The following is a 25,657-nucleotide window of genomic DNA, read 5'->3' on the forward strand; positions in this document are numbered from 1 at the left end:
AATCCCTGAGATTTCATTTGACATCCTGCTGTCTTAATACACAAGTAACAATGTATATCCACCATCACTCTACTGTTATGGAGGATCACCCTAGTCTGGGAACCCAAATCCCAGCGATTTAAACCGAAATACTGCTGTCTTAATGCACAAATAACAGTGTCTTTCCACCATCACTCTATTGTTATGGAGGATCGCTCTAGATTGGGAGCTCAAATCCCAGAGATTTAAACTGTGATCCTGTTGTCATAATACACAGATAACAATGTATTTTCACGATAATTCTGTTGTTAAGAAGGATCGCCGTAGATTGGGCTTTCAAATGCTGAAGATGTACACTGAGATCCTGTTGTCTTATTACACAAATAACAACGTCTTTCCACCATCACTCTATTGTTATGGAGCATCGCCCAAGTTTGGGAACTCAAATCCCGAGATCTATACTGAGATCCTGCTGTCTTAATACAGAAAACTCAATGAAGCCCCACCATCACTCTATTGTTAGGGAGGACCACTCTAGATTTGAAATCAAATCCTGGAGATGTACACTGAGATCCTGCTGAAATAATACACAAATAACAATGAATTTCCACCATCACTCTACTGTTTTGGAGGATCGCCCTAGATTGGGCTTTCAAATCCCCGAGATTTACACTGAGATCCTGCTGTCTTAATACACAAATAACAATGTATTTGCACCACCACTCTACTGTTATGGAGGTTCGCCCTAGATTGGGAACCCAAATCCCCGTGATTTAAACTGAGATCCTGCTGTCTTAATGTAAAAATAACAATGTATTTTCTCCATCACTCTATTGTTATGGAGGATCGACCTCGGTTGGGATCTCAATTCAGGGAAATGTAAACTGAGATCCTGCAGTCTTAATGTATAAAAAACAATTTATTACCACCATCACTCTTTTGTTATGGAGGTTCGCCCTAGATTGGAAACCCAAATCCCAAAGATTTAAACTGAGATCCTGTTGCCTTAATACACAAATAACAATGTATTTCCACCACCACTCTACTGTTATGGAGGTTCGCCCTAGGTTGCGAACCCAAATCCCAGAGATAGAAACGGAAATCCTCTTGTCTTAATACACAAATAACAATGTATTGCCACCATCACTCTATTGTTATGGAGGATTGCACTAGATTGGGAACTGAGATCCCGGAGATTTAAACTGAGATCCTTCTGTCTTAATGCACAAATAATGTATTTCCAGCATCACTCTACTGTTATGGAGGCTCGCCCTAGATTGGGATCCCAAATCCCAGAGAACTAAACTGCGATCCTGTTGTCTTAATACACAAATAACAATATATTTCCAGCACCATTCTCTTGTTATTGTGGATCGCTCTAGATTGGGAACCCAAATCCCTGAGATTTAATTTGACATCCTGCTGTCTTAATACACAAGTAACAATGTATATCTGTAGTGTATGTACCCGTCTACCTTGAAGAGAACTATTGTATGTAACCGTTCACCTTTAAGAGAACTATTTTAGGTGTGGCACTACTTTGTTTGGCTTCTGTATACTGTAATACCGACGGTGACCACACCAGTATATAAGTGTTGTGACAGGATTTATTGGGCAGATTCGCCCTGATCTTCGAATAGTAAAGTCCTGTTTTAAGTTACTCTGGTAGTCTGTGTATTAATTAACTAAACAACCCACAGACTTTACAGTGGCGACGAGTCCGATCGTACCCTGCGGCAATAATACTTCCGAAGCAGTTAACGAGCATCAAGAAGAGGCAACCGCCCTCGTCGTTCTGCTGGGAGAAAACTCGAGGCTGCAGAACTAGAAAGGAGGAAGAATTTAGAGACAAAGACTTCCATCAGCAACAGGCACTGACTGTCCCTTCTGCCACGGTGAGGAGTGAGCCGATCAGCACGAGAAGCAAGGCGGCCACGGTGACTGTGAGTAAGGGAAAGTAAAAAGAATAACCGGAGGATAAGGGCGGTGCACTCGACCACGGTCAAGGGGGAAAGGAGCCGGACAGAAGTCGGGTCCAGAGGCGCTGAGACTGGGGCAGCGTGGAGCAAGGAAGTCGCAGTACAGACAGGCTGGGGGACGCAACGGCGTCGTGAGACAGCTAGACCGCAACCGGCGAAAAAGGCCGGGCAGCGACCGAAGCCACGAAGCGCAGCGACCGGGAACGTAGGCGCGGGAAGAGATAAACTCAGCCGCAGCCGGGGCGGGAAGCACTGGACTGCGAGAGGGCTGGGAGGCGCGATTGGGAGCCAAGCGAGCGGGAGAGACAGAGCCGACCAAGGGAGACTGAGCGAGAGCCAGTCCAGCGGCTGAAACTGTTCTCCGTCAACGGGGTGTACCCAGCGCCGGTAGAGCCGAGCGAGCGGGAGAGAGACAGAGCCCGAGCAAGGGAGACTGAGCGAGAGCCAGTCCAGCGGCTGAAACTGTTCTCCATCAACGGGGTGTACCCAGCGCCGGTAGAGCCGAGCGAGCAGGAGAGAGACAGAGCCCGAGCAAGGGGAACTGAGCGAGAGCCAGCCCAGCGGCTGAAACTGTTCACCGTCAACAGGGTGTACCCAGCGCCGGTTGCCCTGCCGAGAAACGGGAAAGCATAGAAGCCGACGCGCATGCTGTGAACCTGAAAGCCAGCGGCCGTCGCCCGTGGGGAAAGTGTACCCCTCCCGCTAGAGAAGAAACGCGGGAAGCCGCCATTAGGTGGGGAAGAAGACAGAAGCAGGAAACTGCCATTGAAGTGGGCGGGGAGGGAAGATAAGCGCGGGAAACCGCCATTTTCGCCGGAACCGCCATCTTGAAAAAAAAAAAAAAAATTTTAAGAAATATTTCGTGGCGTTTAGCAGGAAGAGAGGAAGATGCCTAAGCGTGGTAACATCAACGATTTTAATTCCGAGGTAGAAGACTGGGCCACGTATGTGGAACGCATTGAGATCTATGGTGAGGCCAGTAAAATAGAAGAAGATGACAAAGCTATAACCTTGCTAAACTCGATGGGCGCGAAGACATACGGGCTCTTGAAGCATCTACTATCATCAGCTAAACCGGCGGATCAGACTTTCGATGATATTGTGGCTGTTCTGAAGGATCACTTGAACCCCACACCGTTGATGTTGGCGGAACAATTCAAATTCTATGCGAGAACGCAACGGAAAGACGAAAGCAACGCAGAATACTTGGTCGAACTGCGTAGACTAGCGAAATACTGCCAGTTTGGAGGGAATCTGACAGAGGCATTGCGAGACAAGCTCGTGTGCGGATTGGCAAAGGAAGGAACGCAAAAGCAACTACTCAAAGAGAACGACCTTACACTTAACAGGGCTGTCCTTATTGCAGCATCGCACGAAGCCGTAGCGAAGGGAACTGCAGAAATGCAGCTAAAGACAGCGGCACTCAGTGTGGATCAAATTACCTCGACAACAACAAAATGTTATCGTTGTGGGAAGACAACACACGACCAGAACCAATGCTGGTTTAAGAACCAGGAATGTAGGAAATGTGGCAAACTGGGTCACATAGCTAAGGTATGCCGGTCAGGGAAGAATACCAACAACCAAAGGACCAACAACCAAAGGAAGCCATCACAGGAAAAGTACAACAAGGTACACAAGGTGGCTGGGAAGAGTTCAGTCGAACAGAATTCGGACTCAGACCCAAACGGCCAGGAGCTGGGTAGTCTGAGAATTCGCAATGTGAGTAAGGAAGCTGACCTACAAACTATCTGGGTCATGCTAAAAATAGCTGGAGTCCAAGTGAAAATGGAGTTGGACACTGGCTCAGCTCTATCAGTCATAAATCGAAGGGATTACCACCAGCTATTCTCACATATACCATTAAGAGATACCAAGTTCGTATTGCAGACATACACAGGGCATAAAGTATACCCCATGGGAAAAGTAAGAGTCAAGCTGAGAGATAGGGGTAAAGAACACCCAAGAATGAACTTATACGTACTACCTGAGGGAGGACCACCACTTCTAGGACGGGAGTGGATCAAGAAAATAGACATGGAATGGCACTATCTAAAAGCCATAACGAGTGAGGACTCGGTGCAGACAATCAGCTCAGATTCTGAATCGGATGACGATAAGACCAACCCAAATGTGAAAGACAAGGCTAAAATGGACTTGCCGACTAAGGTTGGAAAAACGAAGGCATGCAGAAAGGCTTATGCTCCAGAGAAGAACAAAGTTTCAGAACAGATCTCCACCGAACAACGAAAACATAGTTTGACAGAGAATTCTGAGTCTGTTCAGTTTAAGGACATATCCATGACGGAAGAACACCGAGCTCGGACTCAACTTTATTTCAAATTACGACAACAATTAGAACAATTGAGTTACCGTCTCGTACAAGAGATGAAAACAATGAAAAAGTTCTATGACACCGAATGGGAGAATCTGGAAAGCCAACAAAAGCAGCTAGCTCAAGCAGAGAGCGACCATCGAGCCATCGTGACCAATCACCGATCACATCTCCCTTATGATGTTCAGGAGTTAGAATATTTGCAGAAAGAAGCAAATGAAGAGGAATCTTCAGGAAGCCAGGATTTTATTCCAGTTCTTCTCTACGACCCCTTACAAGCAGAGTTTGAGAAGTTGAAGGAACAGTATGCACAGGCCCAGGCTACAATCCTGGAGGGGGTTAACTCGGCAACCTCCGAAAAGCTAGTTTCAATGGAAGCTTATGAGCAACTAAAGGTTGAACATGAGCAAGAAGCCCAAAGGCTGCAGGAAATTCTTGATGAGCTCAAGGCCAAGACAGACTCATCGGTAGAAGTTCCATCCATAGATGAGAAATTAGAGGTGAAAGACATGGCAGAACATGAAAGTCAAGATGTCCAAGAACTCATAAAAATATTGAAGGAAACCCAAGACAAATATGAGGCGGCAATGACCGAGGTTCAACAACTTGAAGAACAGATTCAACTGGGAATTCTTTCAGTGAAAGAAAAGGCAACTGTAAGAAACACAGAGACTGTAAGACTGGCCCTTGAACATGAGCTAGAGAGCATCAAGGCGCAACTTCTCCGAGCACTTAAAGCCAAAGTACAAGAGGAAAAAAAGGTGAAAGCATTGGCGGAAAAGGTGGATGAAATGGAGAAGACTCTGATCCACAGGGTCCCCGGGGAAGAGTTAACGGTCAGCCAACTCCTTCATATGCTGAGAGATAAGGCTCTGCAATGGGAACCATTTGAACACGAGCTTCAATCTTCAAAGGGAAGGGGTTCGGAGCTCTCAAAAGTTTGGGGAATAGTTGAGGTTGCAACACAGATTTTACGGGGCTGCCGAAAGTACGCTGAATCACGTCAATGTGAACTACAGAATGTTGAAACAGCTGCTCCAGTAGAAGGATTGAATAGCCCGATCAATCAATCCCCGATGGAAGGGGAAGTATTGGAATCACAAATGAGGTCATTAGTGAAGGATTGGCAGGAAACCCAGGAAGAGGGGGATGAATATGAACGCATGAAGAAGTCTCTTCAGGAAAGATGTCTAGGGAGGGAACAACAGTCGGCTATGTCCAGTTGGGTAAGGAAGAAGTAGCAGGCCCTCTCGCTAGACTAGCTCAGGACGACACCGAATATTACCATGACCTGTTGAGTGACATGGAATATTACGATGACTTGGTCTGCCCAGCTTGTGATGAAAACTCCCAAAGTGCAGAAATCAGGATGAAGCACTTAAAGTCTAAGGAACATAGGGAGATGGTGGCGCTACAGCTGGCAGCGGATAAGGGAGCCCCGAGAGTCTCCAAGAAGCAGAAAGGAAAAAGACGAAGCAGAAGACGATAACCATCTAAATCATTATCACTTCTATCAGATCATGCACGTGGGCCCTACGAAGGGGGCCAAATCAGTTGGAAAGTAGGAAAAATTACCAAGGCAGTGCAGCTGTTTGTAAAAGTCAGCACTGCTGGTTCAGCAGGACGGAAGTACAAGCTGTTAAGCCAAGGGAAAGACTATTGGATGAGTCACACTAGAAATGAGAACCGGCTACACCACAGAGATGTTGTTCAGACCGAGTCAAGACCAGAGACTGAATCAGTGAACTGTTCCCGCAGAGACTGTATCTGTGAACTGTTTTCCGCAGAGACTATATCTGTGAATTGTTTTACATGAAGTTGATTATATGTTATGTTTAATGGGGAATAAGTAGGTTGTAAGCTAAAAAGGGAGGATTGTAGTGTATGTACCCGTCTACCTTTAAGAGAACTATTGTATGTAACCGTTCACCTTTAAGAGAACTATTTTAGGTGTGGCACTACTTTGTTTGGCTTCTGTATACTGTAATACCGACGGTGACCACACCAGTGTATAAGTGTTGTGTCAGGATTTATTGGGCAGATTCGCCCTGACCTTTGAATAGTAAAGTCCTGTTTTAAGTTACTCTGGTAGTCTGTGTATTAATTAACAAAACAACCCACAGACTTTATAATATCCACCATCACTCTATTGTTATGGAGGTTCGCCCTATATTGGGAATTCAAGTCCCGCAGATCCAAACTGAGATCCTGCTGTCTCAATACACAACTAACAATGTATTTCCACCATCACTCCATTGTTATGGAGGATCGCTCTAGATTGGGAGCTCAAATCCCAGAGATTTAAACTGTGATCCTGTTGTCATAATACACAGATAACAATGTATTTTCACGATAATTCTGTTGTTAAGAAGGATCGCCGTAGATTGGGCTTTCAAATGCTGAAGATGTACACTGAGATCCTGTTGTCTTATTACACAAATAACACCGTCTTTCCACCATCACTCTATTGTTATGGAGCATCGCCCAAGTTTGGGAACTCAAATCCCGAGATCTATACTGAGATCCTGCTGTCTTAATACAGAAATCACAATGAAGCCCCACCATTACTCTATTGTTAGGGAGGACCACTCTAGATTTGAAATCAAATCCTGGAGATGTACACTGAGATCCTGCTGAAATAATACACAAATAACAATGAATTTCCACCATCACTCTTCTGTTTTGGAGGATCGCCCTAGATTGGGCTTTCAAATCCCCGAGATTTACACTGAGATCCTGCTGTCTTAATACACAAATAACATTGTATTTGCACCATCACTCTACTGTTATGGAGGTTCACCCTAGATTGGGAACCCAAATCCCCGTGATTTAAACTGAGATCCTGCTGTCTTAATGTAAAAATAACAATGTATTTTCTCCATCACTCTATTGTTATGGAGGATCGACCTAGGTTGGGATCTCAATTCAGGGAAATGTAAACTGAGATCCTGCAGTCTTAATGTATAGAAAACAATTTATTACCACCATCACTCTTTTGTTATGGAGGTTCGCCCTAGATTGGAAACCCAAATCCCAAAGATTTAAACTGAGATCCTGTTGCCTTAATACACAAATAACAATGTATTTCCACCACCACTCTACTGTTATGGAGGATCGCCCTAGGTTGCGAACCCAAATCCCAGAGATAGAAACGGAAATCCTCTTGTCTTAATACACAAATAACAATGTATTGCCACCATCACTCTATTGTTATGGAGGATTGCACTAGATTGGGAACTGAGATCCCGGAGATTTAAACTGAGATCCTTCTGTCTTAATGCACAAATAACAATGTATTTCCAGCATCACTCTACTGTTATGCAGGCTCGCCCTAGATTGGGATCCCAAATCCCGGAGAACTAAACTGCGATCCTGTTGTCTTAATGCACAAATAACAATGTATTTCCAGCATCATTCACTTGTTATGGTGGATCGCTCTAGATTGGGAACCCAAATCCCTGAGATTTAATTTGACATCCTGCTGTCTTAATACACAAGTAGCAATGTATATCCACCATCACTCTATTGTTATGGAGGTTCGCCCTATATTGGGAATTCAAGTCCCGCAGATCCAAACTGAGATCCTGCTGTCTCAATACACAAACAATAATGTATTTCCACCATCACTCTACTGTTGTGGAGGATCGCCCTAGATTTGAACTCAAATCCTGGAGATGTACACTGAGATCCTGCTGAAATAATACACACATAACAATGTATTTCCACCATCACTCTACTGTTATGGAGTATCGCCCTAGATTGGGAACTCAAATCCCAGAGATTTAATCTGTTATCCTGCTATCTTAATACACAAATCGCAATGTACTTCCACTATCACTCTCTTGTGATGGAGGATCGCCCTAGATTGGGACCCCAATTCCCAGAGATTTAAACTGAGACCCTGCTGTCTTAAAACACGAATAACAATGTATTTTCATCATCACCCTGTTGTTAAGGAGGATTGCCCTAGATTGGGCTTTCAAATCCCGGAGATGTACACTGAGATCCTGCTGTCTTAATGCCCAAATAACAATGTATTTTCACCATCAATCTGTTGTTAAAGAGCATCGCCCTAATTTGGGCTTTCAAATCCTGGAGATGTACACTGAGATCCTGCTGTCTTAATATACAAATAACAATGCCTTTCCACCATCACTCTATTGTTATGGAGGATCGCCCTAGATTGGAATCTCAAATTCCGGAGATGTACAATGAGATCCTGCTGTCTTAATACAAAAATAAATATTAAGCCCCACCATCACTCTATTGTTAGGGGGAATTGCCCTAGATTTGAACTCAAATCCCGGAGATGTACACTGAGATCCTGCTGAATTAATACACAAATAATATTGTAGCCCCACCATCCCTCTACTGTTATGGAGGACCGCCCTTGCTTGGGAACCCAAATCCCGTAGATGTAAACTGAGATCCTGCTGGCTTAATAAGCAAATAACAATGTATTTCCACCATCACTCTACTGTTATGCAGGATCGCCCTAGATTGGGAACCCAAATCCCCTTGATTTAAACTGAGATCCTGCTGCCTTAATGCAAAAATAACAATGTATTTTCTCCATCACTCTATTGTTATGGAGGATCGCCCTAGATTGGGATTTCAATTGAGGGAAATGTAAACTGAGGTCCTGCAGTCTTAAAGCACAAATAATAATTTATTACCACCATCACTCTTTTGTTATGGAGGTTCGCCCTAGATTGGAAACCCAAATCCCAAAGAATTAAACTGTGTTGCCTTAATACACAAATAACACTGTATTTCCACCGTCACTCTCCTGTTATGGAGGATCTCCCTAGATTGTGAACCCAAAACCCAGAGATAGAAACTGAAATCCTGCTATCTTAATACACAAATAACAATGGGGCAGTAATTCCTCCCCAAACGCTGAAAACCGGCATTTCCTCTCTAACCCAAGAGTTGAAGAGGCTAGCGCGTGCGCTGTAGGGGGCAGCGCGCGTGTCTTGGATTTCCTCTGTTTTGGGGGATTTGCGCATGTGTAAAGGCCTTGGGTCTTTACGCTTGTAAAAAGCACACGTAAGTATTTATTTTTACAGGTATGTGGTGTTTTAGAGCAATTTGGAATATTTTTTCCCACAGGTTTATTATTTTAAAGCATCTACAATACGGTAAGATTAGTTTTAGACACTTTTTATTACAAATTTATTTTTTTCAAAAAAAAAATTATTGTTCAAATTATTTTTTTTAACTTATTTATACTTAATTTAAAGATTGGGATGTTTTTTAAATTTTTATTTAAAGTTTAAATATTGTTTTGGGCCCCCGTAGTTTTCATGAGTTTGACTGTTCTTACTCTCAAACTCATGAAAGAAACTTCCCCTCCCCTGATTGGTTGTACATTGTTCAGCTGATCCCAAGCACATCGCACTAACTACGCCGCTGGATCAGGTCAGCACTGCGTGCTGACATCTGAACCGGGCCTGTGACAGGAAATGCAAGCAGGCCCGGGCTTCAGATGTCAGCGCGCAGGGTGAGTGCAGATCGGGGGCTTCCACGCGCGGCAAGCCCCCGACACCAATTCTGGGCCAATGTATTGCCACCATCACTCTATTGTTATGGAGGATTGCCCTAGATTGGGAACTGAGATCCCGGAGATTTAAACTGAGATCCTTCTGTCTTAATGCACAAATAATGTATTTCCAGCATCACTCTACTGTTATGGAGGCTCGCCCTAGATTGGGATCCCAAATCCCAGAGAACTAAACTGCGATCCTGTTGTCTTAATACACAAATAACAATATATTTCCAGCACCATTCTCTTGTTATTGTGGATCGCTCTAGATTGGGAACCCAAATCCCTGAGATTTAATTTGACATCCTGCTGTCTTAATACACAAGTAACAATGTATATCTGTAGTGTATGTACCCGTCTACCTTGAAGAGAACTATTGTATGTAACCGTTCACCTTTAAGATAACTATTTTAGGTGTGGCACTACTTTGTTTGGCTTCTGTATACTGTAATACCGACGGTGACCACACCAGTATATAAGTGTTGTGACAGGATTTATTGGGCAGATTCGCCCTGACCTTCGAATAGTAAAGTCCTGTTTTAAGTTACTCTGGTAGTCTGTGTATTAATTAACTAAACAACCCACAGACTTTGCAGTGGCGACGAGTCCGATCGTACCCTGCAGCAACAATACTTCCGAAGCAGTTAACGAGCGTCAAGAAGAGGCAACCGCCCTCGTCGTTCTGCTGGGAGAAAACTCGAGGCTGCAGAACTAGAAAGTAGGAAGAGTTTAGAGACAAAGACTTCCATCAGCAACAGGCACTGACTGTCCCTTCTGCCATGGTGAGGAGTGAGCCGATCAGCACGAGAAGCAAGGCGGCCACGGTGACTGTGAGTAAGGGAAAGTAAATAGAATAACCGGAGGATAAGGGCGGTGCACTCGACCACGGTCAAGGGGGAAAGGAGCCGGACAGATGTCGGGTCCAGAGGCGCTGAGACTGGGGCAGCGTGGAGCAAGGAAGCCGCGGTACAGACAGGCTGGGGGATGCAACGGCGTCGTGAGACAGCTAGACCGCAACCGGTGAAAAAGGCCGGGCAGCGACCGAAGCCACGAAGCGCTGCGACCGGGAACGTAGGCGCGGGAAGAGATAAACTCAGCCGCAGCCGGGGAGGGAAGCACCGGACTGCGAGAGGGCTGGGGGGCGCGATTGGGAGCCGAGCGAGCGGGAGAGGCAGAGCCGACCAAGGGAGACTGAGCGAGAGCCAGTCCAGCGGCTGAAACTGTTCTCCATCAACGGGGTGTACCCAGCGCTGGTAGAGCCGAGCGAGCAGGAGAGAGACAGAGCCCAAGCAAGGGGAACTGAGCGCGAGCCAGCCCAGCGGCTGAAACTGTTCACCGTCAACGGGGTGTACCCAGCGCCGGTTGCCCTGCCGAGAAAAGGGAAAGCACTGAAGCCGACGCGCAGGCTGTGAACCTGAAAGCCAGCGGCCGTCGCCCGTGGGGAAAGTGTACCCCTCCCGCCAGGGAAGAAACGCGGGAAGCCGCCATTAGGTGGGGAAGAAGACAGAAGCAGGAAACTGCCATTGAAGTGGGCGGGGAGGGAAGATAAGTGCGGGAAACCGCCATTTTCGCCGGAACCGCCATCTTGAAAAAAGAAAAAAACTTTTTAAGAAATAATTCGTGGCGTTTAGCAGGAAGAGAGGAAGATGCCTAAGCGTGGTAACATCAACGATTTTAATTCCGAGGTTGAAGACTGGGCCACGTATGTGGAACACATTGAGATCTGTGGTGAGGCCAATAAAATAGAAGAAGATGACAAAGCTATAACCTTGCTAAACTCGATGGGCGCGAAGACATACGGGCTCTTGAAGCATCTACTATCATCAGCTAAACCGGCGGATCAGACTTTCGATGATATTGTGGCTGTTCTGAAGGATCACTTGAACCCCACACCGTTGATGTTGGCGGAACGATTCAAATTCTATGCGAGAACGCAACGGAAAGACGAAAGCAACGCATAATACTTGGTCGAACTGCGTAGACTAGCGAAATACTGCCAGTTTGGAGGGAATCTGACAGAGGCATTGAGAGACAAGTTCGTGTGCGGATTGGCAAAGGAAGGAACGCAAAAGCGACTACTCGAAGAGAACGACCTTACACTTGACAGGGCTGTCCTTATTGCAGCATCGCACAAAGCCGCAGCGAAGGGAACTGCAGAAATGCAGCTAAAGACAGCGGCACTCAGTGTGGATCAAATTACCTCGACAACAACAAAATGTTATCGTTGTGGGAAGACAACACACGACCAGAACCAATGCTGGTTTAAGAACCAGGAATGTAGGAAATGTGGCAAACTGGGTCACATAGCTAAGGTATGCCGGTCAGGGAAGAAGACCAACAACCAAAGGACCAACAACCAAAGGAAGCCATCACAGGAAAAGTACAACAAGGTACACAAGGTGGCTGAGAAGAGTTCAGACGAACAGAATTCGGACTCAGACCCAAACGGCCAGGAGCTGGGTAGTCTGAGAATTCACAATGTGAGTAAGGAAGCTGACCTACAAACTATCTGGGTCATGCTAAAAATAGCTGGAGTCCAAGTGAAAATGGAGTTGGACACTGGCTCAGCTCTATCAGTCATAAATCGAAGGGATTACCACCAGCTATTCTCACATATACCCTTAAGAGACACCAAGTTCGTATTGCAGACATACACAGGGCATAAAGTATACCCCATGGGAAAGATAAGAGTCAAGCTGAGAGATAGGGGTAAAGAACACCCAAGAATGAACTTATACGCACTACCTGAGGGAGGACCACCACTTCTAGGACGGGAGTGGATCAAGAAAATAGACATGGAATGGCACTATCTAAAAGCCATAACGAGAGAGGACTCGGTGCAGACAATCAGCTCAGATTCTGAATCGGATGACGATAAGACCAACCCAAATGTGAAAGACAAGGCTAAAATGGACTTGCCGACTAAGGTTGGAAAAACGAAGGCATGCAGAAAGGCTTATGCTCCAGAGAAGAACAAAGTTTCAGAACAGATCTCCACCGAACAACGAAAACATAGTTTGACAGAGAATTCTGAGTCTGTTCAGTTTAAGGACATATCCATGACGGAAGAACACCGAGCTCGGACTCAACTTTATTTCAAATTACGACAACAATTAGAACAATTGAGTTACCGTCTCGTACAAGAGATGAAAACAATGAAAAAGTTCTATGACACCGAATGGGAGAATCTGGAAAGACAACAAAAGCAGCTAGCTCAAGCAGAGAGCGACCATAGAGCCATCGTGACCAATCACCGATCACATCTCCCTTATGATGTTCAGGAGTTAGAATATTTGCAGAAAGAAGCAAATGAAGAGGAATCTTCAGGAAGCCAGGATTTTATTCCAGTTCTTCTCTACGACCCCTTACAAGCAGAGTTTGAGAAGTTGAAGGAACAGTATGCACAGGCCCAGGCTACAATCCTGGAGGGGGTTAACTCGGCAACCTCCGAAAAGCTAGTTTCAATGGAAGCTTATGAGCAACTAAAGGTTGAACATGAGCAAGAAGCCCAAAGGCTGCAGGAAATTCTTGATGAGCTCAAGGCCAAGACAGACTCATCGGTAGAAGTTCCATCCATAGATGAGAAATTGGAGGTGAAAGACATGGCAGAACATGAAAGTCAAGATGTCCAAGAACTCATAAAAATATTGAAGGAAACCCAAGACAAATATGAGGCGGCAATGACCGAGGTTCAACAACTTGAAGAACAGATTCAACTGGGAATTCTTTCAGTGAAAGAAAAGGCAACTGTAAGAAACACAGAGACTGTAAGAATGGCCCCTGAACATGAGCTAGAGAGCATCAAGGCGCAACTTCTCTGAGCGCTTAAAGCCAAAGTACAAGAGGAAAAAAAGGTGAAAGCATTGGAGGAAAAGGTGGATGAAATGGAGAAGACTCTGATCCACAGGGTCCCCGGGGAAGAGTTAACGGTCAGCCAACTTCTTCATATGCTGAGAGATAAGGCTCTGCAATGGGAACCATTTGAACACGAGCTTCAATCTTCAAAGGGAAGGGGTTCGGAGCTCTCAAAAGTTTGGGGAATAGTTGAGGTTGCAACACAGATTTTACGGGGCTGCCGAAAGTACGCTGAATCACGTCAATGTGAACTACAGAATGTTGAAACAGCTGCTCCAGTAGAAGGATTGAATAGCCCGATCAATCAATCCCCGATGGAAGGGGAAGTATTGGAATCACAAATGAGGCCATTAGTGAAGGATTGGCAGGAAACCCAGGAAGAGCGGGATGAATATGAACGCATGAAGAAGTCTCTTCAGGAAAGATGTCTAGGGAGGGAACAACAGTCGGCTAACGTCCAGTTGGGTAAGGAAGAAGTAGCAGGCCCTCTCGCTAGACTAGCTCAGGACGACACCGAAAATTACCATGACCTGTTGAGTGACACGGAATATTACGATGACTTGGTCTGCCCAGCTTGTGATGAAAACTCCCAAAGTGCAGAAATCAAGATGAAGCACTTAAAGTCTAAGGAACATAGTGAGATGGTGGCGCTACAGCTGGCAGCGGATAAGGGAGCCCCGAGAGTCTCCAAGAAGCAGAAAGGAAAAAGACGAAGCAGAAGACGATAACCATCTAAATCATTATCACTTCTATCAGATCATGCACGTGGGCCCTACGAAGGGGGCCAAATCAGTTGGAAAGTAGGAAAAATTACCAAGGCAGTGCAGCTGTTTGTAAAAGTCAGCACTGCTGGTTCAGCAGGACGGAAGTTCAAGCTGTTAAGCCAAGGGAAAGACTATTGGATGAGTCACACTAGAAATGTGAACCGGCTACACCACAGAGATGTTGTTCAGACTGAGTCAAGACCAGAGACTGAATCTGTGAACTGTTCCCGCAGAGACTGAATCTGTGAACTGTTTTCCGCAGAGACTATATCTGTGAATTGTTTTACATGAAGTTGATTATATGTTATGTTTAATGGGGAATAAGTATGTTGTAAGCTAAAAAGGGAGGATTGTAGTGTATGTACCCGTCTACTTTTAAGAGAACTATTGTATGTAACCGTTCACCTTTAAGAGAACTATTTTAGGTGCGGCACTACTTTGTTTGGCTTCTGCATACTGTAATACCGACGGTGACCACACCAGTATATAAGTGTTGTGTCAGGATTTATTGGGCAGATTCGCCCTGACCTTTGAATAGTAAAGTCCTGTTTTAAGTTACTCTGGTAGTCTGTGTATTAATTAACAAAACAACCCACAGACATTACAATATCCACCATCACTCTATTGTTATGGAGGTTCGCCCTATATTGGGAATTCAAGTCCCGCAGATCCAAACTGAGATCCTGCTGTCTCAATACACAACTAACAATGTATTTCCACCATCACTCTACTGTTATGGCGGATCGCCATAGATTTGAACTCAAGTCCCGGAGATCTATACCGAGATGCTGCTGTCTTAATACACAAATAACAATGCAGTCCCACCAACACTCTACTGTTATGGGGGGTTAGCCTGGATTGGATACTCAGATCCCGGAGTTCCAGGCTGAGATTCCTCCCTCTGATTACAGGGACTTTATTTCCACCTTCACTCTACCAATTATGCTACAAATAACCTTAGTAGGGAGAAAGGCTCGTGTACCCGATAGCTGTCGGCGCCATTGGAACTGCTCGGTTTTGCATCAGAGCAGGGAAGAAAACTGGAAAAAAGTTAAAATTCTGTGGTAACGGCACGAATAATGGAAAACCAACACAACACTCAAAATCTAAACAGTTATCCCAGATTTCTGAGATATATTGGGTTACATTGAAATAGGTTACAATATCTGTAGTTACAACCAGGTGAAATAATTGACGTGAAGAGCCAAGAGGAAACGATTTAAACTGAGCCCAGGTTAAATAGGCGACCGCTCCTTGGAACTTTTACTGAATAGAAATGAATGGGAATAAACGAAGTATAAAAGATGTTGAGATATTAGCCTCGATAGTTCTTGTGATTCCGCTGATCATCAGCCACAAGCAGTGACCCTGCTGCCGAGTGGGTGATGGCAGTAAATGCGTACGGTCCTGGAACCACCGAATGATCGAGCGGTAGTTACCGCCCTGTGGCCTTCCCCACTACCAGTCTAATAACAATGATCGGAGTGAAGTGTGACACAGTTCAAAATTTTGGTGTTGGACATGGATGGCGAGCGGTGTGTTCCGCCCTGTGGCCTTCCCCACTACCAGTCTAATGAAAATGATCGGAATGAAGTGTGACACAGTACAAAATGTTGGTTTTGGACATGGATGGCGAGCGGTGTGTTCCGCCGTGTGAACTTTCCCACTCACAGTCCAATTAAAATAATCGGAGTAAGGTGAGACACAGTTCAAAATGTTGGTGTTGGACATGGATGGCGAGCGGTGTGTTCCGCCCTGCGACCTGTCCCACTCGCAGTCCAATTAAAATTATCGGAGTGAAGTGAGACACAGTTCAAAATGTTGGTGTTGGACATGGATGGCGAGCGGCGTGTTCCGCCGGGTGACCTTCCCCACTCCCTGTCCAATAGACTGTAAACCAGGAAGACATATTTAGAATCTCCCGGCAGCACTCGGCCTAAAACACACGGGAAAAATAATAATCCTAAAATAATATTAATCATATTTGAATGTAAAGTTTAAAAAAAAATCAAAAACAGCGCCTTAGACAAGCAATGGGCAGTCGATAGCAGAGATGGGTGGACTCTATACCAAGGACACACGTTACATCACCAGTTACATGGCGACAGCAGCGAGACAGCTCAAAATGATCGGTAAAATGAATCAGTGATCACAGTGACATACCCGGGACACCAAAAGCTGCGAGAACAGGATAGTAAATGGCGTAGACTGGCCCCGTCACTTGTCCGAGCATTTCTCCAGATCCTCTATCAGCTCGCTTCGAGTGTAGACGAGAATCTGAATCTGCTGTGTGAAATATTCGACGGTCCTTCATTTATACTTGTTGGAATCCTCCAGTGACACAAATAGTCCGAATCACCATTTATGTTAATTGCAGTTATTTGAACAAACAGATCACGTCACTCAGTTTCACTTCATAGTTTTAATAACAATGGATGGGTGTTTCTTAATTTAAAAGAAAACACCCAAATTCCACAATGATAGTTTCATCCAGCGCTTCGGAAAACAATCGGCCCCAAAGGCTCCGGTCTCGGAACAAGAAACGCACGAATTGTTCTTGCTGCTGATTTCTGACCGAAGGCCTCGGGCTGTCGGCTTCCGGCTAAGCATAAAATCATAGAAATTTACAGCACTGAAGGAGGCCATTCGACCCATCATGTCCGTGCCGGCCGACAAAGAGCTATCCAGCCTAACCCCACTTTCCAGCTCTTGGTCTGTAGCCGTGTAGGAGACGGCTCTTCAATTGCATGTCCAAGTAACTTTTTAAATGTAATGAGGGTTTCTGTTGTTTTTAACAAAGCTGCCTCTACCACCCTTTCAAACAGTGAGTTCCAGAAACCTAGCACCCTGTGAGTGAAAAGAATTCTCCTCAACTCCCCTCTAAACCTTCCACCAATTACTTAAAATATATGCCCCCTGGTTATTGACCTCTCTGCTAAGAGAAATAGGTCCTTCCTATCCACTCTATCTAGGCCCCTCATAATTTTATACACCTAAATTAGGTCTCCCCTCAGCATCCTCTGTTCCAAAGAAAACAACCCAGCCTAATCCATCGTTCCTCATAGCTAAAATTCTCCAGCTCAAGCAACATCCTTGAAAATTTCCTTTGCACCCCCTTTAGGGCAATCACATCCTTCCTGTAATGTGGTGGTAGAACTGCACGCAGTATTCTAGCTGCGGCCTAACTAGTGTTTTATACAGTTCAAGCATAATCTCCCTGCTCTTATAATCTATGCGAATAAAGGCAAGTATCCTGTATGCCTTCTTAACCACCTAATCTACCTGTCCTGCTACCTTCAGGGATCTGTGGACATGCACTCCAAGGTCTCTCTGATCCTCTGCACTTCTCAGTGTCCTAGCATGTATAGTGTATTTCCTTGCCTTAATAGCCCTCTCCAAATACAGTACCTCACACTTTTCCAGATTGAATTGCATTTGCTACTGTTCTGCCCACCTGACGAGTCCATTGATATCTTCTTGCAGTCTGCAGCCTTCTTATTCATTATCACCCACAATGGCCAATTTTGTATCATCTGCAAACTTCATAATTATACTCCATTACCAGTTCCTGCTTTCCGATAAAACGAAAGCAGTGGTTTTAACCTGAAATTGTTGAACTCGATGTTGAATCCAGAAGGTTGAAAAGAGATGTCTTTGCTGCTGCTTTTTAATAGATAAAACACCAGAAAACCAGAAGAACTGCCCCTCTATTTCTCGAATAGTGCCATAGGATCTTTTACATCCACTCGAGAGAGGAGATGGGGTCTTAATTTAAGTTTCTTCTGGAAGATGTCACCTCCGACAGTGCAGCACATCCTCAGTACTGCGCTGGAGTGTCCGCCTCAATCATGTGCGCAAATCTCTAGAGTGGGAAATCAACCCGCAACCTTCCGACTTAGAGGTGCCACTGAGGCAAGGTTGAAACTGAATGAATCCTTCATTGTCTCCTTTGAAATTCAGTTTTTTTTAAAGAGTTGCCCGTGCGTAAAGGCCTCCGGTTTGTACGCGTGAAAAAAGCAGACGTAAGTACTTAGGCCTAGAAATTCAGTATAGACACTTTTGGGGCGGTAAAGTCAGGCGGGCGCTAAAGTTAGCGCCCGCCGGAAAGTGGAGGCCACTTCGCCGAAATTCAGTAGCTTTGGCCAAGGAGTTTGGGCGAGCGCTGAAACTGGCGTTGCACTCCTATCTTTAGGCGCTAAGCCGGCAGTGCGGACTGATAACGCCGAGGCCGGGCGCAGCGCAGGTGCGGTCATGTTTTGATTGACAGCAGACACCCTGACGCCGGCCAGCTCTTGAAGGGGGAAGGTTCGACTTTGTCTGCAGCCACGCCCTGGATAGTGGAGCCCTGCAGCGAGGCCTGAACACTGCTGGTGGACCCAAATAGCGCCTGAAGCCATGCAGAAGGCCCGTGAACGAGTGCAGCGCTTCTCAGAGCATGCTTTGAGGGTGCTGCTTAAGGGTTTGGAAAAGAACAGAGAGATCTTGTGCCCGGACAGTGGCGAGAAGGCTCCCAGGAGGCAGTACAGGAGAGCCTGGAGGGAAATCGCCCAGAGGGTGTCAGCCAACAGCGATGTCCCCAGGACTGGTGACCAATGCCGCAAGAAGTACAACGACCTCAGTCGGTTGGTCAGGGTGAGTACCCTTTCCAGTGTCCTCCTCATCCTTGCATGTGCACCTCACATTATGGGCAAAGGGACATCAAAGGCCTAATGGCCAGCCCTCCTCCCGCAGCTATGGCACTGACATGATCATCAATAGCACTCTCTGCGCTTAACACACTGGCCAAGCTATTCGACCATGGGAGGCAGTGCACACAACAACAGGGCACCACACTGGCCAAGCTATTCGACCATGGGAGGCAGTGCACACAACAACAGGGCACCACACTGGCCAAGCTATTCCACCATGGGAGGCAATGCACACAAAAACAGGGCACCACACTGGCCAAGCTATTCCACCATGGGAGGCAGTGCACACAACAACAGGGCACCACACTGTACTTAGAGGCCGTCCTTTCTCTTGCAGGCCAAGCTGGCGCGGAATTTGAAGAGCCAGACTGTCACCGGGGGAGGCCGTGCCCAGTTCCAGGAGCTCAGTCAGCTGGAGGAGAGCATGGCTCGACTCATGCATGGCCGGGTGACTGGCCCCATTGCTATTGGAGATGCCGACCCTGTGCTGGGACCCAATGGTAAGGACATGACCGTTTGGACCTCTCTGGTTCCCCTTGCGCTTCAGATCTACATCCTTTGCCACTGTCCCACCAATGCGCATAATAGCACCACTCATGCCTCCCTCGCTGACGCCCTGTCCTCACTCTGAAGCTGCTCTTGTGCCTTCCTGCTTTCAGCTGGTGAGGAGGAGGTCCCTGAAGCTGAGAGTGCCAGTCCCTCGGAAGAGGAGGACGATGAGGACAAAGAGGAAGGCGGCACATCGGGGGAACCCTCATCTGCACCAGGGGATGGCAATGGAGGGGACACGTCTTGCCTGGAGGAGAGCCAGGGGGAAGTGTTGCAGGGGGGTGTAGCTCCTGGGCCCAGTGGCATCCAGGCACGCGGGAAGGGTCGGGCAGCACGGCTGCCTTCTCCCCAGAGGGGGGAAGTGTTGCAGGGGAGGGCAGTTGCTGGGCCCAGTGGCGTCCAGGCACGTGGGAAGGGTCGGGCAGCTCGGCGGCCTTCTCCCCAGAGGGAGAGTCCGCCCTCCAGTCCGGAGACGGTCCTCACCCAGGAGGTGCGCCTCCTTGATGAAATGTCCGCGGCCTTGGAGCGGCACCACAATGAGTTCATGGGGGTTGTGGGACAGTTGCCTCAGGCCATTGAGTCCCTGGCTCATAGTGTGGCCAATTTCGGGGACTCACAGGCCAGGGGTGTCGAGCAACTCGCGGCAGCACAGGCCAGGGGTGTCGACCAACTCGCGGCAGCACAGGACGCAAGTCGCGAGCTCAAGTGTGGTGCCGTCCAGACACTGGCTGATCTGATGCGGGCACAGACCAGGGCAGTTTGCGCACTCACTTCTGCCACACTCGCTGTGTCACGGAAGCATCGCCAGGGCACGCGCCGCTCTGCTGCAGGACAGCGGTCTGGCCTTCACCAGATTGCTGCGCTTGCTGCAGTGCCAGCCCGGCCGAGTGCCAGTGTCTCTGGCGATCGGCGAGCGCCTGGCATCAGCCAGCTTGCCCCCATTGCTGCAGCCACCACTGCCACTCCCCCAGCCAAGGTGCGACGAGCTGCTGGAGAGACTGATGCTGGCCAGCCACAGCTGCAGCAGTCAGCAGCCGGCCCCTCCAGGGCCGGACCTCGCCTAGGCCGACCCCCAAGGGCATCTGCCGTCACGCATTGTGCCCCTCAGGAGCCTTCCCCCAGCCTTGCAACATCCACAGGGCCCAGGTTGAGGCGTAGCAACAGGTCGGGCAGGGGCCGGAGAAGCCTGCACAAGGACTCGCCCTCTCGGCACACCAAGTAGAGTGTGTTGCCAACTGTTTTTTTTATATGGGGGTGTTTGTGTTCTGGGGGGGTGGTGCTTATTTTGGTAAGGCCGAAGATGAAGGCAAATGTTTTTTTATATGGGGGTGTTTGTGTTCTTGACGGGGGGGGCTTATTTTGGTAAGGCCGAGGATGAAGGCCAATTGGAAGGACAATTTTTGTTATTCCTCCCAAGTTTGCGGGAGTGAGATATGTTTTTGACTGTTCTTTGGGGGTCTTGTCTGTTTTTCTGTTCCATGTGGGAAGGGCCCTGAGTTTGTTAAATAAAGCTTTTTATTTATTCAGCTTGTCCAGGTGTCATGTTTGAAGTGGTTGTTGCATTAACCGGCTGAGGGCTTGCAGAGCAGCTGCATTCAGGTGCGTTCATTGCCACAAGCCATTCCCTGACAGGGGGCCTAGAAGTGTCGTTCAAGAAGCCGCCGGCGGACGGCCCTTGGACCTTGTGGCTCCCTCCTGGGCTGGTACTCCTCCTCCTCCTCCTCCTCCTCATGGTCCTCCTGCTCGTCCTCCTGAGGTGGTGGTCCAACGCGAGGTGGCAGTGCCTGAGTCCTGCGGATAGCCAGGTTGTGCAGCATGCAGCAAACAATGAAGAACTGGGAGACTCTATCCGGCGAATACTGTAGAGATCCGCCGGAACGATCCAGGCAGTGGAACTGTTGCTTGAGGACACCAATCGTTTGCTCTATGATGTTCCTTGTGGCTTGATGGCTTTCGTTTTATGCCTCCTCCGCAGGGGTCCTGGGCGCGCGGAGCGGGGTCATGAGACATGTACACAAAGGGTAGCCCTTGTCCCCAATAAGCCATCCCCTTGGTGGAGGCTGTGCCTCGAACATGTCAGCCACAGTAGTCTGGCGCAGGATAAATGCATCGTGGCTGCTTCCTGGAAAGTGGGCATTGACAGCTAGGATGCGCTGCCTGTGGTCACACACCAGCTGTACATTGAGGGAATGGTAGCCCTTCCGGTTGCGGTAATCCTCGGCATTGTCGATAGGTGCCCGCATAGCCACATGCGTGCAGTCAATGGTGCCCTGCACCATGGGGAAGTCGGCGATCCTGGCAAATCCGACTGCACGCTGCTCCTGCCTCTCTAGGGTCATGGGGAAGGAGATGAATTGGTGTCTCCTTGCGAAAAGGGCATCGGTGACCTGCCGGATGCAGCGATGCACGGCGAACTGGGAGATGTTCGCTATGTCCCCAGCAGCGGCTTGGAAGGAGCCGGTTGCATAAAAGTTCAGAGCCACCGTGACCTTCACTTCCACCGACAGAGACGTCCTGCCCATCAGCTGTGGACGCAGATCTCTGTGAAGCAGCTGGCAGATCTCTGCAACCACCTCCCTTCTGAAGCGCAGCCTCTTAACACAATGCGCGGCAGTCATGGTGAGATAGGACACCTGCTGCCGGTATTCCCTGAGTGGGTAAGGCCTACGTTGCTGACGCCTGATGGCCCCTCTGCGTCTAGGCATGGCTGGCCCTCTCACACAGCGTCTGCGATCCCTTCGCACATAATGCTGGAACTGAGGGTTGGAACCCCATGCAGCCCCAATAATAAACTTGCAAACAGTGAAATCACAATGAGTCTAATTTCAAAGCTCTGGCCAGAAGCCAAAAATACCTCTCCTATGTTGTCCCAAATCAGTAAGGTCTGTTCCTTGGTCTCTGTCCAGAAATCCAAAGCACTAAAGTCATTGCAGCAAAATGGCTGGCCTTTATAGTTCAGTCTAAGTGCCCTTTAATTAGCGCTCCCCGAGGCCCGCAGGGCCTCTGCTGCGTTCCAGTTCACAGTTCTTAACAGCGCCATGCCCACATTGGGCGGGCGCCACTGAATTTCCGGTTTGGGGCGCACAAACAGCGTTGCACGACAAAATGATGTCATAAGCTGCGCGCGCAGCTGAGCAGGCGCAAACACTTTGCGCCGGCGCTAAATGTCAACTGAAGTTGGGCGTAGGCGCAGATCGGCCTGCGCCCGGGCGCTAAGTGCCTAGCGCTGGAAATCTACCCCTCTTATGGCGTTAACGGCTGGCGAACGCAACTGAATTTCTAGGCCTTAGTTTTAAAAGGTAAGTGGTCTATTAATAAAATTTAGAATAATTTTTTCCACAGGTTTATTATTTTTAAAGAATTTACAGTAAGGTCAGTGTAGTTTTAGACCCGATTTTTAAAAAAATTATTTTTTTCAAAAATTTGATTAATTGTTTAAAATAGTTTTTTACAGTTATTCATAGTTCATTTATTTAGTGGGATTTTTTTTATCTTTTATTTGAAGTTTAAGTACTGTTTTGGGCGCCCTGAGTTTTCATGAGCTTGTCAGTTCTTACTATCAAACTCATGAATGAACTTTTGCAGCCTCCGATTGGTTGCCCAGTGCTCACGTGATCCCAGCCGGCTCATCGAACTAACTATGCCACTGGATCACGCAAGCACAGCGCGCCGGGAGCTGGACCGGGTCACAGAGCAGATATCCACGCAGGCCCAGTCCTCAAATGTCAGTGTGATAGGTAAGTGTAGGTCGGGGGTTTTCACCCGCGGGAAGCCCTCGACCCGAATTTCTGGGCCATTCGTGGGCCCCCGATCTGCACTTACCTTGTGCACCAGCCGTTGAGGTCTGGGCTCCTATGGAATTCCGATCCGGGGCCTGGTCCAGCTGCTGGCACACAGTGCTTGCATATCCCAGGGGCGCAGTCAGTTCGATGCATCCCCTGGGATCACATGGGCCATGGGGAGCCAATCGGAGCAGGGAATGCTCCATTCATAAGTCTCGACAGGAAGTGCTGTCAAGACTTATAAATACTACGGCCCCAAAATAGCACTAAACCTTGAAATAATTTTTTTTTTTAGTCACATTTTTTAAATAAACTATAAATTACATAAAATAATTATTTTAAAGAATAACACATTTTTGAAAAAAATAATTTTATATTCCAGCAGGGCTAAAAATAAACTTACCTTGCTTTAAAGTATTTAAAAATAATAAACCTGTGGAAAAAGTGTTTTAATTTTAATTAATTCACCACCTACCTTGTAAAAAGCAGGACTTACGCCTGCTTTTTACATTTCTAAATTCTGGAGACTTACCCTCATGGACAAACCTGTAAAAAAAAACTAAGTTTGATGCGCACGCGCAGCATCTCCTGTGTACGCGTTCGACCTCTGAACCCCTGCTTTCAGAGGAACGGAAGTGCCGGTTTCCCATGCATGCGCAGCACATGCAGGACACCGGCACTTCCATCGGGCCTATGGGTGAGTACCCCGTGCGTACTCACCCGTGGAGACCCGAATTTCTGGGCCTATGTGTATTATGTTCATTAAGCATACAGTGCATGCAATAATGTTTAAAAATTGACTTAAAAGACAAGACTTACAGCCACATCTGATAATTGTTGCTTGTGAAGTCGAACCTGTTCCACATGTGAGCTCAGTATCTTCGGTTATTACGAATTCAAATCCTCATTACAAGCAGCAAAGGATTGTGAGTCCAGCAACAATAACTTCCATGTGATCCTGGCCCGAGCGGTTTTATGAACATAAAGAATATAAGAAATAGGAGCAGATGTAGGCCATTCGACCCCTCGAGCCTGCTCTGCCATTCAATAAATCATCGCTGTTTATCGAGCTCAACACCACTTTCCAGCCTGATCTGCATATCCCTTGATACCCCTAGAGTTCAAATATCTATCTATCTGAGCCTTGAATATGCTGAAAGACTCAGCATCCACAGCTCTCTGGGGCAGAGAATTCCAAAGATTTACAACCCTCTGAGTGAAGAAATTCCTCCTCATCTCGGTGTTAAATGGCAAACCCCTTACCCTGAGACTATGCCCCTGAGTTCCAGACACTCCAGCCATGGGAAACAACCTCTCAGCATCTACCCTGTCAATCCCCTTCAGAACCTTATATGTTTCAATGAGATCACCTCTCATTCTTCTAAACTCCAGAGAGTATAGGCCCATTCTACACAATCTCTCATCATAGAACAGCCCTCTCATCTCAGGAATCAATCTAGTGAACCTTCGTTGTACTGCCTCCAAGGCAAGTATATCCTTCCTTAGATAAGGAGACCAAAACTGTGCACAGTACACCAGGTGTGGTCTCATCAAGGCCCTGTAAAATTGTAGCAAGACTTCCTTACTCTTATACTCCAACCCCCTTGCAATAAAGACCAAAATGCCATTTGCCTTTTAAACATCAAGCTTTAATATAAATTGAATAATAACAGTATTGTTTTTATACAACCATTCTACAGTATCACGAGTGCTCCGAGTGCTGTAACTTTTGAAGGAAACAGGTTCTACCTTCACACTATTCGGCTACCTAGGGCTGCATGTATGCGAATTTATTCTTATCTCCTAGTCACGAATACCACCCTCATGCTGACTCTGTGATAACCGGCTTCAGAGGTGCCACATCCTGTTGCTCCATCATCCTTTATCTTGGTTGTATAGCAATTTCTTCCTCTCAGGTGTGCGTAGGACAACGTGCATGTACAGGTCTCCTTATGGCCTTGTGGGCCTCCATAGTTCTGATTGCCTTAGCATTCTTTCAATTCTACCAGTTGTTGTGATATGTTAGTTATTTAGAAGCTGCTCTCCTTAGCTTGATGACTGTTTCCATGGCTCAGCTCCTTTTGTTCCCAAGGAGATGATAAAGCTTTGCATAGCACCGCCCTCTTTGTTAAATGTCCAAATCTAGGCGAGACAGGATACCTGACCAGGAGCTAACACCTG

General features: G+C 47.0%; 1 pseudogene; it reads right to left on the reverse strand.

Moving 5' to 3' along the window:
• The window catches only part of LOC147119884 (putative G protein-coupled receptor 139), a 66,723-nt pseudogene extending 49,952 nt beyond the window's left edge, over positions 1–16,771 (reverse strand).
• Between the last annotated feature and the right edge of the window lie 8,886 nt (positions 16,772–25,657).

The sequence above is a fragment of the Somniosus microcephalus genome, chromosome 4 (assembly GCF_052327205.1).
Source record: "Somniosus microcephalus isolate GS21.2 chromosome 4, FLI_Smic_1.0, whole genome shotgun sequence".
Lineage (NCBI taxonomy): Eukaryota > Metazoa > Chordata > Chondrichthyes > Squaliformes > Somniosidae > Somniosus > Somniosus microcephalus.